The following is a 14,600-nucleotide window of genomic DNA, read 5'->3' as shown; positions in this document are numbered from 1 at the left end:
TAAATATATCCGAAGCAGAAAGCCTGTGAGGGAGTCAGTTGGACCATTAGATGATCGAGGGGTTAAAGGGGCACTTAGGGAAGATAAGGCCATCGAGGAAAGATTAAATGATTTCTTTGCTTCGGTGTTTACTGAAGAGGATGTTGGGGAGGTACCCGTAATGGAGAAGGTTTTCATGGGTAATGATTCAGATGGACTGAATCAAATCACGGTGAACCTAGAAGATGTGGTGGGCCTGATTGACAAACTGAAGAGTAGTAAATCACCTGGACCGGATGGTATACACCCCAGAGTTCTGAAGGAACTAAAAAATGAAATTTCAGACCTATTAGTAAAAATTTGTAACTTATCATTAAAATCGTCCATGGTACCTGAAGACTGGAGGATAGCAAATATAACCCCAATATTTAAAAAGGGCTCCAGGGGCGATCCGGGAAACTACAGACTGGTTAGCCTGACTTCAGTGCCAGGAAAAATAGTGGAAAGTGTTCTAAACATCAAAATCACAGAACATATAGAAAGACATGGTTTAATGGAACAAAGTCAGCATGGCTTTACCCAGGGCAAGTCTTGCCTCACAAATCTGCCTCACTTTTTTGAAGGAGTTAAAAAACATGTGGATAAAGGTGAACCGGTAGATATAGTATACTTGGATTTTCAGAAGGCGTTTGACAAAGTTCCTCATGAAAGGCTTCTAGGAAAAGTAAAAAGTCATGGGATAGGTGGCGATGTCCTTTCGTGGATTGCAAACTGGCTAAAAGGCAGGAAACAGAGAGTAGGATTAAATGGACAATTTTCTCAGTGGAAGGGAGTGGACAGTGGAGTGCCTCAGGGATCTGTATTGGGACCCTTACTTTTCAATATATTTATAAATGATCTGGAAAGAAATACGACGAGTGAGATAATCAAATTTGCAGATGACACAAAATTGTTCACAGTAGTTAAATCACAAGCAGATTGTGATAAATTGCAGGAAGACCTTGTGAGACTGGAAAATTGGGCATCCAAATGGCAGATGAAATTTAATGGGGATAAGTGCAAGGTGATGCATATAGGGAAAAATAACCCATGCTATAATTACACAATGTTGGGTTCCATATTAGGTGCTACAACCCAAGAAAGAGATCTAGGCGTCATAGTGGATAACACATTGAAATCGTCGGCTCAGTGTGCTGCGGCAGTCAAAAAGCAAACAGAATGTTGGGAATTATTAGGAAGGGAATGGTGAATAAAACGGAAAATGTCATAATGCCTCTGTATCGCTCCATGGTGAGACCGCACCTTGAATACTGTGTACAATTCTGGTCGCCGCATCTCAAAAAAGATATAATTGCGATGGAGAAGGTACAGAGAAGGGCGACCAAAATGATAAAGGGGATGGAACAGTTCCCCTATGAGGAAAGACTAAAGAGGTTAGGACTTTTCAGCTTGGAGAAGAGACAACTGAGGGGGGATATGATAGAGGTGTTTAAAATCATGAGAGGTCTAGAACGGGTAGATGTGAATCAGTTATTTAGTCTTTCGGATAGTAGAAAGACTAGGGGGCACTCCATGAAGTTAGGATGTGGTACATTTAAAACTAATCGGAGAAAGTTCTTTTTTACTCAACGCACAATTAAACTCTGGAATTTGTTGCCAGAGAATGTGGCTCGTGCAGTTAGTATAGCTGTGTTTAAAAAAGGATTGGATAAGTTCTTGGAGGGAGAAGTCCATTACCCCTGCTATTAAGTTGACTTAGAGAATAGCCACTGCCATTAGGAATGGTTACATGGGAATAGACTTAGTTTTTGGGTACTTGCCAGGTTCTTATGGCCTGGATTGGCCACTGTTGGAAACAGGATGCTGGGCTTCATGGGACCCTTGGTCTGACCCAGTATGGCATTTCTTATGTTCTTATGTACTTAATAAGATGTATTAGTAAAACTAATCTGGGTATATGCCAGGTGTTTCAGCTCTCAGCTTTCTGCAAAACGTCTTGACCTTGAAGCTTTCAGACTTCAAGTTAGGAAAAAGGGAGGTCTGTGTAGGCGGAAAGGTGTCCAGGCTGCTTCTAGCAAGGGAGAAATTGGGGGGGGGAGGGGCTGGATTGGCAAAGGGGGGCCATGGGCTGTGTGTGCGTGCGTGCTGACCTTGTACTTGAAAATGGAGTCTAACTTGTACTTTCTCTAATATCCTCCTCCTCATTTTCCATGATCTTAACTAACTCATCCCAGACTGTGAAGGAAGAACACAAAACTGCAATCGATAACGGTGCCGCTCTATAAACAACTCATGACTGTGTGACAGTATTTCTCTCATAAGGGACACAGTTACACACTGCTCCTGTTTTTTCTCTCCACCACTTCTTTATCTTTGACTTAAGTGCTTGGCCTGCATTTCCCCTCTGCCTATTGATGATGGCAGGGATGAAAGTTTGGGAACCAGTAGTACAGAATATTCTGGTGCTGTTCATTGCAGCTTGTACAGGGCACCTCAACCAAGATGGGTACAGCTACAACGAGCTTCCCATGTAAGTGGCTATCTCAGGTAATTTACCCAAATTCACAAGGAGGATGTGGACTATGGTCTCTTGCTTCCCAGTTCCTTACTTAATTACTAGGCACCCCTCTTCTGTAGGATTAGGATCCTGAAACCAGGACTGGCGTAAACATGATAAACAGGCATCACATTCCTATAAAACTCTTCAAAGTGGAACAGGTCTGGAGAATAAGCGGCAGAAGTTGCTAATGCTGTCCACAGCTACGTTTAGGAGAATGGCAGTGAAAAAAGTTCAAAATTGTGGGCCTCCAAGCAGACATTTAAAGTAGCCCCCCAGAATAGGAGAGATGGGGGTGTTCATCCACCTGTCAGGATATTGCAGAAGCTAAGGGAATGCATGAGAGGAGCTCATGCCGCCTTCTTGGACCCTCTCCCTACTACACGCTGTGGCCCAGTGCCAGGTGCTCTATAATGTCAAGGCGTAGTTCATTCCTGCCTCCCTAGGCCCAGCAGGAGGGAAGACGCCAGCGCTGCAGCCTGTGTGCGAGGCTGGGAGGGATGGCAATGCCGCTGCTGCCCCTGATCGAATGTTCTGGGAGCGCACAGTGGAGGCTGTTTGTGAGGAATTTAAATCCGAAGCAGTAAGACACAATCTGATGGCGTTCATGAAACCTTGCAGTCGGGTTCTGACTGCAGAAGTAGCTGTAGCAAAGGAGAAGCTCAAAGAAAATAGAAAGTTAGCTCTTCCCTGCTTTTCATGAAAAATGGCGGAGACAAGTTTAACTTATGCAGTGTTCACCAGCATTTTTTAGAATTACTTTCCTAGAGTTGTATTGAGTAAGGATCAATTCCAGCCTTGGACTGGACGGAGGAGGTAAACCCCGCCCGCCCTCCGCAGTGCATTGAATGACAGGGGGACTTGGGGATCTTGATGCAGACATTATTCACCGCGGCTCTCACCAAGGCCTCCTGACAGCAGAGATTCAGGACTGGGAACTGCCTGCTAGGGACCATCCTGGTTCTAGGAACACTCACAGGCCTTGTGCTTCTACCAAGATTATTTCTTTCATAATTTCTACTCTAATCTGCAAAAGCTCCTCCCAAAGCACAACATTCGCAGTATCTAAAATGACACAAAGCAGGAGGCACCTTCTAGACTCCCCAGGGCAGAGTCCACTTCATCAGATGCATAACGTGAAGCACAGAGGTGGGTAAAATATATGCGCGTGTGGGGAGGAATACAGAACAAAGAGAAGGCACTGAATTAGACAGGCAGAGTGTGGAAACAAAGTGATAATAATAGCATTACAGTCCAGACTACTGCCATCGGAGGTGAGCGCGATCTGAGAACATTACACTACATTCATAGACAGTTGTAGTGATCTCTGGTCAGACCTAGGGTGATGGTGATAAGCGTTTGTTGAGTTCCAGTTCAGCAGTTTCACGCTGGAGTGCTCCTTTGAGTATGATAAGCTTAAGGTCAGACAGAGAATGTTCTGGAAGGGTTGAAATGTCCTCCTATTGCCATTTCCTCAGGTCAGATTTATGTCCATTGATTCTTTGCCCTAGGGATTGTCCTGTTTCTCCTACGTAGACCGTGGAGGGACGTTACTGGCAGGTAATGGCAGATATCACATTGGAAGAAGAGCAGGTGCACGATGTCTGGATGTTGTAGTTGATGATGCTGAGTCCTGTGAATGTTTTGGTCTGCATTAATGTGGACAGAGTTGGCATCTGGATTTCTGGCAGGGTCTGCTTCCAGAGTTGGTGGTGTTTTTGTACAGTTGTGGTTGCCTGGTGAGTATCTTGAGATTGGGAGGCTGTCAGTAGGCCAGGATAGGCTTGCCAGCCACGACCTGTGAGAGAGTGGTGTCATTGTTCAGGATGGGTTGGAGATCCTTGTGATAGGGTTGTTTGAGCTGATCCAATAGGAAGACATTTCAACCTTCCCAGATATTCTCTGTCTGACCTTAAGGTTGTCCTACTCCTACAGAGAAGCTTCAAAGGAGCATTCCAGTGTGAAACTGCTGAACTGGAACTCAACAAACACTTATCACCATCACCCTAGGTCTGACCAGAGATCACTACAACTGTCTATGAACGTAGTGTAATGTTCTCAGATCGCGCTCACCTCAGTTGGCAGTAATCTGGACTATAATGCTATTAACACTCTGCCCTGCCTGCCTAATTCACTGCCTTCGCTTTGGTCTGATTCCCCCCACCACTAACCCTAATACATTGGTTAGTCTAGAAAGTGCAACTCGCCTTGTGTCATTTTTGCTACCCCAGACTAACGCGGCTGTCCTGCTGAATATCATTCACAGTATCTGCACACATTGGCTCTATAGCCCAGGACCCTGACTAGGGGCCAGACCAGGACACCTTAGCACAGTGACAAAGGTTCCTCTCACTAATGAATTAGCACAGTTTGCATAAAGGGACAACGTGATATCTTATTTGGAGACAGACCCAGGTGATGCCATGTGACCCACCTAATGCTAAGGACCTGGAGCAGATGATTGGGACCTCTATGGAAAGCAGAGTCTTGAAAAACTAGAAGCCACCAAGAAACTGCCTGCTTTCTAAGCACTGGTCTGAAAACGGTGTGGGACTGGAGGCAGGTGAGTGACAGGATGGCTGAGCCTGTGAGGACAAGCTCATTTCTGGCTTCTCCTTAACATTTGGGACCTCACAGCATTTCCACGGCTGCTTATACTTGGAGTCTTGCTTTCCTGCTGATGATCCATTCATTTAAGTTGTGATAGCTTTTTATAAAAGTCTAGGATAGCAGTTCAGGAGCTTTTCAGAGTACATAGGTCCAGTTGGTCTGGAAGGCTCCTGGACGCCATCCTGACCATTAAAAGGTGACACAAAAAACTGGCAAAGTGCTTACAGCTTTCTGCACTGAGGGATGTGAATGGGGACTAGGAAACCTGAGGCTCTCCAAGTCTCTCACAGTTTAAGTCACATTCAAGTGTCACAAATAGGAACATTGGTTCTTGCCTGCTAATTTTTGTTCCTGTAGTACTACTGATCAGTCTAGACTGGGGGTTGAGCCTCCTGTCCAGCAGGTGGAGACAGACCAAAACTGTGAGTGTATCCTATATCAGGACCGAGCCTACCCTACACCCCTTCAGTATAAAGTACTTTCAAAGCAGAATTGACTTCCCAAGGATCAAGCAAGCAATAAAAAACTAACAAATTGAACAAGTGAACAATTGAAAGGATTCTGTATGTATAAAAAACGCTCTTGCATACAATTTTATTTTCATCTGCTAGATGCTTCCGGTGCCTTTAGTAATAGACAAAAATTCAGATAATTGAAAAAAAAACATGTAGAGAAAAGACAGATCAGATCTAGTACGGGTTGGGGGTCTGGACTGACCCGTGGTACCTCAGGAACGAAAATTAGCAGGTAAGAACCAATTTTCCTTTCCCTGTACGTAGCCGGATCAGTCCAGACCGTGGGATGTACCAAAGCTTCCCTAAACAGGGTGGGACCGAGATAGGTTCTTCGAGCAGGACTATCACCCGAAAGAGCCAAAAACTGGAGCCTGCACATCAAGGCGGTAATGATGAGCAAACGTATGCAGGGATTTCCAAGTAACTGCCCTACATATTTCCTACGGAGAGACCGATTGACTCTCCACCCAAGAAGTAGCCTGAGACCGTAAGGAATGAGCTTTTAAGCCTTCCGGCACGGGCCGACCCATACAGATGTAAGCCGACGCAATGGCCTCCTTTAGCCAACACGTGATAGTGGCCTTGGAAGCCTTATTACCTAGATAGGATTTTAGACAGTGCTAGGGAGGAGCCAGCTGTCGAGGTACATGTGGGCACCAACGACATAGGAAAATGTGGGAGGGAGGTTCTGGAAGCCAAATTTAGGATTTTAGGTAGGAAGCTGAAATCCAGAACCTCCAGGGTAGCATTCTCTGAAATGCTTCCTGTTCCACGTGCAGGTCCCCAGAGGCAGGCAGAGCTCCAGAGTTTCAATGCGTGGATGAGACGATGGTGCAAGGAAGAAGGATTCAGCTTTGTAAGGAACTGGGGAAACTTTTGGGGAAAGGGGAGACTTTTCCGAACGGATGGGCTCCACCTTAACTAGAGTGGAACCAAACTGCTGGCACTAACTTTCAAAAAGGAGATAGAGCAGCTTTTAAACTAGAACAAGGGGGAAGGCCGACAGTCACTCAGCAGTGCATGGTTCGGAGAGAGGTATCCTTGAAGGATGCTAATGAAACAGGAGAGTTAGAGCATCCCAACAGAGAGGTTCCATTAAAAGCAAACATAGTTCATATGACTATATGTAAAAAATCACCTGAGCTAAAGATTTCCAAATTATCCTTAACAACTGAAAAGCAGGTTATTAATACAAAAAACACACTTTGAAATGTCTGTATGCCAATGCCAGAAGTCTAAGAAGTAAGATGGGAGAGTTAGAGTGTATAGCAGCAAATGATGAGATTGACATAATTGGCATCACAGAGACTTGGTGGAAGGAGGATAACCAATGGGACAGTGCTATATCAGGGTACAAATTATATCGCAATGATAGGGAGGATCAACTTGGTGGGGGTGTGGCACTTTATGTCTGGGAGGGTATAGAGTCCAACAGGATAAAGATCATACAAGAGACTAAATGCTCAGTAGAATCTATATGGGTAGAAATCCCATGTGTGTTGGGAAAGAGTATAGTGATAGGAGTATACTACCGTCCACCCTGGACAAAATGGTCAGACAGATGATGAAACGCTAAGAGAAATCAGGGAAGCAAACCAATTTGGCAGTGCAATAATAATGGGAGATTTCAATTACCACGAATTAGAAAAGAGTCAATGGATTACCACACAATGTAATCAATAAAGAATTAGTGGAAACCAAATTAATTGAATATTGTAGCCTAAAAGGTTACAATGTCTCTTCGCCTCTTTCAGGCTAAGAGACATCAAGACGCTGTGTCGTTTTCAAAATGGTGAATTTATTGAGATGCTGTTGTCCTTTTCGTAAAGGTGGAAGTGACATGACTCGCTATTCTTAGCTATCATTGCATGCCCCTGAAGAAGCTTTACAGCGAAACATGGGCCGTGTTGGGTCTGTTTAAAATTGAATACAAAGAGTCTTTCACTGATATACACCATAAGGAATTTTACAGAAAAATAAAAAAAAAAAAAAAATCCAAAAAATATAGATTTCATTAAAAAGGACTTTATAAGGTGGGTGATGTGTAGACCGTTTGGTCACTGCTGAAGTGTCACGACAGGCTTGCTGACAACCTTTTAGGCTACAATATTCATTAATTTGGTTTCCACTAATTCTTATAGATTTCAATTACCCCAATATTGACTGGGTAAATGTAACATCAGGACTTGCTAGAGACAAAGTTCCTGGATGTAATAATGATTGCTTCATGGAGCAATTGGTTCAGGAACCAACAAGAGAGGGAGCTATTTTAGATTTAATTCTTAGTGGAATGCAGGATTTGGTGAGAGAGGTAACGGTGGTGGGGCCACTTGGCAACAGTGATCATAACATGATCAAATTTAAACTAATAACTGGAAGGGGGACAATAAGTAATCTGCAGCTCTAACACTAAATTTTAAAAAGGGAAACTTTGATAAAATGAGGAAAATAGTTAGAAAAAACTGAAAGGTGCAGCTGCAAAGGTTAAAAGTGTTCAACAGGCTTGGATTTTGTTTAAAAATACAATCCTAGAGGCGCAGTCCATATGTATTCCGCGCATTAAGAAAGGTGGAAGGAAGGCAAAACGATTACCATCATGGTTAAAAGGTTAGGTGAAAGAGGCTATTTTAGCCAAAAAAACATCCTTCAAAAATTGGAAGAAGGATCAATCTGAAGAAAATAGGATAAAACATAAGCATTGTCAAGTTAAGTGTAAAACATTGATAAGACAGGCGATGAGAGAATTTGAAATTAAGTTGGCCATAGAGGCAAAAACTCATAATAAAAACATTTTTAAATATATCCAAAGCAAGAAACCTGTGAGGGAGTCGGTTGGACCATTAGATGACAGAGGGGTTAAAGGGGCTCTTAGGGAAGAGAAGGCCATTGCAGAAAGACTAAATTAATTCTTTGCCGCCGTGTTTACTAATGAGGGTGTTGGGGAGATGATAGTTCCGGAGATGGTTTTCAGGGGTGATGAGTCAGACGAACTGAACGAAATCACTGTGAACCTGGAAGATGTAGTAGGCCAGATTGACAAACTAAAGAGTAACAAATCACCTGGACCTGATGGAATGCATCCTAGGGTTCTGAAGGAACTAAAAAATGAAATTTCTGATCTATTAGTTAAAATTTGTAACCTATCATTAAAATCATCCATTGTACCTGAAGACTGGAGGGTGGCCAATGTAACCCCACTATTTAAAAAAGGATCCAGGGGCGATCCGGTTAACTATAGACCAGTGAGCCTGACTTCAGTGCCGGGAAAAATAGTAGAAACTATTCTCAAGATCAAAATCGTAGAGCATATAGAAAGACATGGTTTACTGGAACACAGTCAACATGGATTTACCCAAGGGAAGTCTTGCCTAACAAATCTGCTTCATTTTTTTGAAGGGGTTAATAAACATGTGGATAAAGGTGAACTGGTAGATGTAGTGTATTTGGATTTTAAGAAGGCGTTTGACAAAGTCCCTCATGAGAGGCTTCTACGAAAACTAAAAAGTCATGGGATAGGAGGTGATGTTCTTTCGTGGATTACAAACTGGTTAAAAGACAGGAAACAGAGAGTAGGATTAAATGGTCAATTTTCTCAGTGGAAAAGGGTAAACAGTGGAGTGCCTCAGGGATCTGTACTTGGACCGGTGCTTTTCAATATATATATATATATATATAAATGATCTGGAAAGGAATACGACGAATGAGGTTATCAAATTTGCGGATGGTACAAAATTATTCAGAGTAGTTAAATCACAAGCAGACTGTGATACATTACAGGAGGACCTTGCAAGACTGGAAGATTGGGCATCCAAATGGCAGATGAAATTTAATGTGGACAAGTGCAAGGTGTTGCATATAGGGAAAAATAACCCTTGCTGTAGTTACATGATGTTAGGTTCCATATTAGGAGCTATCATCCAGGAAAAAGATCTAGGCATCATAGTGGATAATACTTTAAAATCGTAGGCTCAGTGTGCTGCGGCAGTCAAAAAAGCAAACAGAATGTTGGGAATTATTAGGAAGGGAATGGTGAATAAAACGGAAAATGTCATAATGCCTCTGTATCGCTCCATGGTGAGACCTCACCTAGAATACTGTGTACAATTCTAGTCGCTGCATTTCAAAAAAGATATAGTTGAGATGGAGAAGGTACAGAGAAGGGCAACCAAAATGATAAAGGGGATGGAACAGCTCCCCTATGAGGAAAGGCTGAAGAGGTTAGGACTTTTCAGCTTGGAGAAGAGACGGCTGAGGGGGGATATGATAGAGGTCTTTAAGATCATGAGAGGTCTTGAACGAGTAGATGTGACTCGGTTATTTACACTTTCGAATAATAGAAGGACTAGAGGGCATTCCATGAAGTTAGCAAGTAACACATTTAAGACTAATCGGAGAAAATTCTTTTTCACTCAACGCACAATAAAGCTCTGGAATTTGTTGCCAGAGGATGTGGTTAGTGCAGTTAGTGTAGCTGGGTTCAAAAAAGGTTTGGATAAGTTTTTGAAGAAGTCCATTAACGGATATTAATCAAGTTTACTTAGGGAATAGCCACTGCTATTAATTGCATCAGTAGCATGGGATCTTCTTAGTGTTTGGGTAATTGCCAGGTTCTTGTGGCCTGGTTTGGCCACTGTTGGAAATAGGATGCTGGGCTTGATGGACCCTTGGTCTGACCCAGCATGGCAATTTCTTATGTTCTTATGTTCTTTATTTGGCCCACACCACAGAACAAACAAGTGGTCAGAGACCCAGAACTCATTTGTAACCTGAAGGTAACGCAGCAAGACCCGTTTCACATTGAGATGCGCAGATCACCCCCAGTTGTATTTGCTACTTCTGACGAAGAAAAAGCCGGAAGTTTCACGGACTGATTGACATGAAAAGAATGGAGAGACCGAACTGTCTCTGTGAGGAAAAAAAGTAGAAAACTTTCAAAGTCTGCTTTTTTTTTTTTTTTTTTTTTAAACAAGAATTAAATACTTGCTTGATCCAGACCAAAAGGAAAGAAAAATCCCCTCAGGGAAACTAAGGGAAGAAGAAGAAAGGGAACCGTAGGTTCAGCTGCCTGCACCTGCTGGAGACAGACGAATACTGAAGGGCTGCAGGGTAGGCTGTGTCCTGATATAGGAAACCCTCACAGTTTTGGTCTGTCTCCATCTGCTGGACAGGAGGCTCAACCCATGGTCTGGACTGATCCGGGTAGTACAGGGAACTGCTGATTTTTGATTTATGGCTCCCTGAGGAAGAACAAGGTAGCACTGTTCCTGAAAGACCATGAAAACGGGAGAAAAGAATTACCTTTAGCAGGGAAACAGATTTCCTCCATCTTCCCACATCGAAGTAGAAATGCTGCAGCCCAAATGCAGACCCCCTTCTGAGAACATGCACCACCCCAGCATCTGGAAAGGCAGGTCTGTTCTACATGAGACCAGCCCAGCTCATCTCATGTCTCGGTCCTTTCCACAGGCTGAAGGAGGAGCCTGCAGCTGCACCACTGGAAGCGTCAGCACCAAGACGTCATGTGAAAGGTGACGGGAGGGAGACTTCCACAGTGCAATACTCTGGGTTTCCAAAGGGGTTTATTTCCTTGGACGTAAGTGTACTGTACATCATTCAATTCTACATCACAATTCTCCGCACAGACATCACCACATCCAGCTTACATGTTTCATTTTACAACCTAAACACATACTTAGAAAAAAAATGGCAACCGAAGTAATAGCAAGAAGGAAATGGACAGCCATCAGCCGTTTGAGATTTAATCTACTGGGAGCTGAAGCCTATAGTGCTGAGGCACTGCTCGGAGAGGTGATCTGAAAGAGGCATTTTACGGTGCAAAGCTTTTTAACTTTTCTAAAAATGTCTTACATTTTGGGAACTTTTACACAATGGCACTGCTGAAGGGGAAACGACTTAAATTGAACCCTTGAGTAGCACTCGGAGTGCTGTGATGGACCCCATCACCCACAATTGTGGCGGCAGGTGTGGCAATACAATGGTGGTAGCCAAGGTAGTGGCAGCAGAGGCGGGTTCACAGTAGCAGGGGCAGATTGGTGGCAGCAGGAGGATAGTGGCAAAGGTGGATCCCGGAGGTGGCAGCAGAGGTAGGAAAAGGGGTAGATTGCAATAGCAGCAGTGCTCAACCCTGGCGGTAGCCGCAAAGGTGGATCACAATGGTGGCCGCAGGAAGGATGGATTGTGGTGGCAGTAGGAAGTCTGCATTGCATTGGTAGCCAGGGCAGATCATGGTGGTGATGGCAGGAAGTGTGGATTGCTGTGGCAACGGAGGTGGATCCTATTAGTGGTAGCAGTGCTGGCAGCACAAGTGGTAGATTTCAGTGACTTATGGTGATGGCAGCAGGAGGGGTGGATTTCCGTGGGTCGTGGTGATGGCAGCAGGAGGGGTGGATTTCCGTGGGTCGTGGTGATGGCAGCAGGAGGGGTGGATTTCCGTGGGTCGTGGTGATGGCAGCAGGAGGGGTGGATTTCAGTGGCTCGTGGTGATGGCAGCAGGAGGGGGGGGCTTTCAGTGGCTCATGGTGATGGCAGCAGGAGGGGGTAGAGGGAGTGGCAAGCACTGCTGAAGTGTCCACAGTGATGGCAGCAGACCCGGTGAACTGCCCTGTTTCTTTGGCACTGAGGAATTAAAGCAGGCAAGTTGCAGGCTTTTGCTGTCATTATTTCTTTTCAAAGTAAGCTGGGGCATTCATGAGGCGACCACGATAACACTGAAATGCCTCTAAATTATCAAAGTGTAACTTCTTTATTTGTGGAGACCATTAGGGAATGAACCTCAATTAAAAGCGACAGGGAGACGAATCCTTTATTCCAAGCGATACAATTTCATCTGCTGGGAGATTGAAACCTAAGGCCCGAGGAAGGCAGCTAATCTGTTTCCTTATTGAGCGAGTCCAGACTCCAGAAGTGTCAGATTTACAACAAAGCCCCTTACTGCTGAGGGACCATGGGCTGCAGGCATTAAGGGCTCTCCTACACTGCAAGGCCCAGTGTGCTGATTGCCCCTGATAATTCATGAGCAGCGGGCTTTATGATGAGAGATGTTTCTCAGAATTGTCTTTTGGGCATTGGTTTTCATGAATGATTAGAAAATGGGTCACAAAAATCATGAAGCAACCAAGTCTTAAAGAGCATCTACGGTTGTAGCTTGTACTGCAAATGTCTGGGTTCCAGGCCACCAGCTCTTCACCATCATAAACTGGAGTCACTGGGTGCAAAGAAGCCTCACCAGTATCCACTCTCAATAATTTAGAAATGAGACCTGTTTGTGGCATCGAGGGCAGGCACTTGGTTTCCAGGACAGCCAGCTTTTCACCATCATAAACTGGAGTCACTGGGTACAAAGAAGCCTCAGCAATATCCACTGTCGATAATTTAGAAATGAGACCTGTTTGTGGCCAGCGAGGGCAGGCACTTGGGTTCCAGGCCACCAGCTCTTCACCATCATAAACTGGAGTCACTGGGTGCAAAGAAGCCTCAGCAATATCCACTGTCAATAATTTAGAAATGAGACCTGTTTGTGGCATCGAGGGCAGGCACTTGGGTTCCAGGCCACCAGCTCTTCACCATCATAAACTGGAGTCACTGGGTGCAAAGAAGCCTCACCACTATCCACTCTCGATAATTTAGAAATGAGACCTGTTTGTGGCATCGAGGGCAGGCACTTGGGTTCCAGGCCACCAGCTCTTCCCCATCATAAACTGGAGTCACTGGGTACAAAGAAGCCTCAGCAATATCCACTGTTGATAATTTAGACATGAGACCTGTTTGTGGCATCGAGGGCAGGCACTTGCAAAGCTCATTTTTTCTCCTTGGTTCCAGGTCCTTACAGGTCGTCCCCTGTCCTTGGTTTCTTAAGGTGTTCATTTCATGGTTGTGAATACCAGTCTTCTTAATATGAGTTGTAAAGTTTAGTTTTGGTCTTCCTCTTCTTGTCTTTCCTTTCATTCTACAGGTTAGGAGCAGACATTTAAGATCTTCCTTCCTCAAGAACCGTAGCTGCCTTCCCGGACGGTGTCCACTTTCTGCTCGGTGAAGTTCATCTTTCTTCATTTTACGTTCTGCCCATGCTTTCAGCGTTCTACATATGAACCCCATTGCTCCCCCCCCTCAGTGTGCTTTTCAGATATGTACAATTAGATGTTAAAACGATGTTCACCATCTGCAAAGCATTCCTAGGCATTGCCCTCCTTTTGATCGCATGATTTCATCTTTCATTTAATGTGATCCGGCTTCCTCGGGGGCCCATGTAATAGTGTGCTCAGCCTCGTGCACAGGTTGACCTGCACTTGGACCAACACCTGATGCAATAAGGGGATTAGTGTGTCCAAGCCAAGGTCTAGCTGATAGCGTTCATTACATGTAAGTGCCAAAAAAAATCGCTGTGCACTCAGTGCGCACTTTTTAGTACAGAAAATTTAACGCCAGCCCTGGAGCTAGCATCAAGTCTTGCCGTGCGTCAAAGGCTCAATTGAAAAGCAAAAATTGTGCTTTATGTCGTTTTGCTTTGCCGGCAGCTGTTTTCTCCAGCGCGTGCAGGTTTTGTTGCTGCCGTCTTGTCTGACAGTATTTTTTTAAAGGGATGTAGAGTATCTCTATTCACTTGTACTGCTGCGTCTAATCCCTTGCCTTACCAGCTGATACCTTTTTTTTTAGATTGGGCCAAGCGCCTGTAAAGTGAACGGATTACAACCCACACGTTTAATAATCGTCAGTCCAGCCTGCACTATTCAAACTGGCCACCAGACGGCAGCATTACTCCACGGCTCTTGGGGAGGGTAATTTTTCCATGCAGACCTTTCTCGGAATTTCTAAGTGAATTTATACACAAATTCACTTTGTAAATGTGCATGGAATTGCGTGGGTGAACTTACGTGCACCATGATCCACCCGTGCTGCCACTGCCACCCCAGTGCATGCAC

Source organism: Rhinatrema bivittatum, unplaced genomic scaffold, assembly GCF_901001135.1.
Source record: "Rhinatrema bivittatum unplaced genomic scaffold, aRhiBiv1.1, whole genome shotgun sequence".
Lineage (NCBI taxonomy): Eukaryota > Metazoa > Chordata > Amphibia > Gymnophiona > Rhinatrematidae > Rhinatrema > Rhinatrema bivittatum.
Note: the sequence above shows the minus strand (reverse complement) of the source record.